Source organism: Apis dorsata, unplaced genomic scaffold (assembly GCF_000469605.1).
Source record: "Apis dorsata unplaced genomic scaffold, Apis dorsata 1.3 scaffold_207, whole genome shotgun sequence".
In the NCBI taxonomy this organism is placed as follows: Eukaryota; Metazoa; Arthropoda; class Insecta; order Hymenoptera; family Apidae; genus Apis; species Apis dorsata.
In genome coordinates, this window is record NW_006263491.1 from 980,359 (window position 1) to 983,932 (window position 3,574).

The 3,574-nt window shown below is 31.0% G+C and overlaps 1 protein-coding gene across 4 annotated transcripts in view; it reads left to right on the forward strand.

Moving 5' to 3' along the window:
• The first annotated feature begins 3,428 nt into the window (after positions 1-3,428).
• Positions 3,429-3,574, forward strand: part of LOC102679109 (serine/threonine-protein kinase BRSK2) — a 47,469-nt gene continuing 47,323 nt past the window's right edge. For 3 of the 4 annotated variants that reach the window (XM_006615029.2, XM_006615030.2, XM_006615027.2), the window contains exon 1: positions 3,429-3,574. The gene's annotated coding sequence lies outside the window, so the exon portion shown is untranslated. The other variant, XM_006615028.2, reaches the window with a different exon arrangement.

The window sequence follows — 3,574 nt, forward strand, 5'->3', positions numbered from 1 at the left end:
CGCCATCCGATGGAAATCTGTTCTGAGGAAAACGCAATTACAGATTGTAAATAGATCCTTAACATCGTGAAATATTTTGACATGGAAGGTTCTTTGAAAACATTTTAATTTGAAGAAAATCAGAAGTAATATTTAATAATTATTTTATACATAATAAAATGTTTAATAGGTAATCAATTTTTTTGTAATATTTCATTGTCAATTTATTAAATATTCAAGATTAAATTGTACTTTTATATTTGTGATAAAAATAAGAAGAAAAAAAATTATAATTATTTCGAATAAAATAAAAAATAAATTTATTTGAAATAATAATATTTACAAATGAATTCTAAAATCTTATTTGAGAAACAAATTATTTTTCAAATGATTAAATACTTGACTATTTCAAATAATTTTCTTAAATTTTTTTCTAATATTTTTGCATATTTAATTTTTTATGACAATTTAACTTTACTAATATATGTTTAAAGAAAGATATATGAAATGTACATACATAAATAATATTTAATATTAAGAGAGATTGGAAACTGCGATTAATTAAAATTGGTAAATCATTTCAGAAATTGTTAATAAATAATTTTTATTAAATAATAATATATAATATAATAATAATTAAATTGTTAATAAAAAAATTTATATGTAACATAGTTGTATATTAAAATAATATAAATAATTATAAAAATATATATTGTTTTTTAGATATTATATTAATTTTAAAAAGGAATTATTGTAATCTACTAAACTAAACTAAAAAATTTTTCATAAATTTGAAAATATTAATATAATTTTTATAATTATTAGGATGTTTATTACAATTTTATTATAATATTTTTTATTATAATAATAATTTTTTTATATTTATTTGATACATCTTTTTAGTACTATAAGTTATGAATCATTCTTTTTTATTATTCTATATATGTACACATTCTCAACAAAGATTGAATAGATTTTTAAATGAATATATGATAATTCGAAAAATTGGAAATCAATCGAAAATTTTGTTTACTTCTTACCTTAGACACAAACCACTAGTGACTACCCTGATACCGACGAGAATACATTGAGCCATGGTCTACCATATACGTTAAACCGAGAGAATCAAAGCTTTAACTCTCTCGTTATTAGTGATGGCTTCGATTATTTTATTTTTGCTCATTCTGTAAGTATTAACATTATGCGCCAAATAAATAAGAAACAACTAATTGTAAGTTAATTTTATGTATCTCTAGTGAGATATTCCTAAATTATTCAAATCTGCATTATCAAATGCAAAAAAAATTTGTTTCGTAACTTTTTTTCGTAACTTTTATGTATTACTTATCATAAAGTTAAATAATAACAATGAATCGGCAAACGAGCGAAAATATTTAAAATGATTCAGTAAATTAAATTATATAAGAACTAAATGTATGAATACATATATAATAAAATATATACATATATATAATATATACATATATATAATAAAATATTAAATATATAATATTCAAATTTAAAGTATTTCAAAATATAATTTATAAAAAAACAATAAAAAAGTTTTAAACATTAAATTCTTATATATAATTGTTAACGAATAAATTATATTCGACATTAATTTATTTACATCATTAATTTATTTGAATATTTTTGATCGTTAATCAACATTCCATTATTTACAAATCTGTTTACAAATTTGTTTACGTAGAATTAACAATTTGATTAATAATCACTTTACTTATAATAGAATAAATCAATTTGCATATAATATGTATTAAATTACCATTTTATATAACATTTTTAAAAATTCTATTTCTGTAATGAAATGTGAATGAATTTTTATATAATTTTCTTTTAATATATTTGTTAATAATATATTAACTCTAAAAATATATCAATCCAAAAATTAAATATCATAATATATAATAAAAATTAAAAAATAAATTCAAATCGTTTTCATTAACAATGTCATCATATTATTTTAATAACAAAAGTGACGCCATAAATATTCACATAATCAATTTTTAAATTCATCATTTACAAAAATAAGTTCTATCTTTCATCCAATCAAAATATTCAAAGCGATTTGTTCATTCCATGACATGTTCGAAGGGACTTGAATCTTTTACTACGTACCACCGATTCACCCACTATCGAGGAAAGGGTGCCTGCAGGGGTGGTGACGGGTTTGGAGGTGCGCGCGCAGTTTACCCCCTCTGTCGGCCCCCGTGTAACACGTAATCGAACTGGGAGCGCCGCGGTTCGTTGTCAGCTCCGTCATCCGCGAACGAAGGGCCGAATCGTTGATGAAACGACTAAACGAAATATCTTTAATAAATCGGCAAGTCTCTCAAAACGAACGTATAACCGTGTCCAAGTGAAATATCGTTCGAATTCGTCCAATTGTAGTTCCCATCGAACCTTCATCGCTCGTTGAATCAAAAAAGGAATCTCGCTTTGGTTGCTGCCGGATATAGTGACATATCGGTGGTGGTGCATGAGTGCGCGTTGGGTGGAGGTACTTGCGGAGTGAAGGGAGTCTCGTACTTTTCTCTCATGGTGGTTGAACGTCAATTATACTCAGGAAAGAACGTCTTGCATTATAAAGGACAATCTCGAAACAAAAGTGGTCGAAATATCCGTATCATTTGGATTTTAACGTGATTAACAAACGCATCCAATCTTTCTGAACGAACGAACATCAAAGAGTTGATTGATAAACGTTTTACGAAATCGAGAGAGCGGATCGTGGAACAGTGCACTCGTGAGGAGTCGACCTAAGTGTAATTCGTAGTGGTTCGATGGAGTTGCAATGGCGCCGAGCGCGACTCCGTCGAGGAGTGACTTGGTTTCGAGTAGAGTAACCGGTGGTGGTCGAGCGACAGCGAGCTATTCACGTGAGCCTACCCCATGTTACTAGAACCGCCACCTCGTGATCGAACTGCCGATACTATTCCTCCGTACGAATTCTCTTTCTTGTTTCTTGGTGAATCGGCCGCCCATCATGAAAAGGATCCGCAAGAGGCAGCCGCAGAAGATCAGGGGCCGGTCGCGCGNCAGTGCGTGCATGTGCGACAATCGTGTGGTGGTGGCAAATTTCCAGGTGATTTCTCGATTTCTCGATATATATCGAGATCGATCGTGCCCCTTATTCTCGTCGAAGGGACAATTATTCCCTTCGACGATTCGTTCACGACAGCGATCACGACAGCGATCACGCCACCGATCGCGCCATGCCGTGGATAACGCGATACAACGCGATACGACGCTTCGTCGCAGATTGATCGTGACGAAAATTAAGGACAAAAAAGAGAGAGAGAGAAAAGAGAGAAAAGAGTGGATAAAAAGAAGAAGCGGAAGGGAAAGCTGGTGGAAAAAGAAGAAGGAAGTGGTGGAGAAGGAGAAAGAGCAGGAAATAAAAAAGGAAAGGAAAGGAGCAAGAGACCGATACGCTGGCTGGGTGGGTGGGTGGTTGGCGGAAGAGGAAGTTTGGAGGAAGTTTCTTGTCGGCAAACCTGTTTTTCTAGGATAATCTAGCCAACCTGGCGGACCAGGAGGAAAGTGGCTCGACGATGCAGGGCAAGGAGAGCCC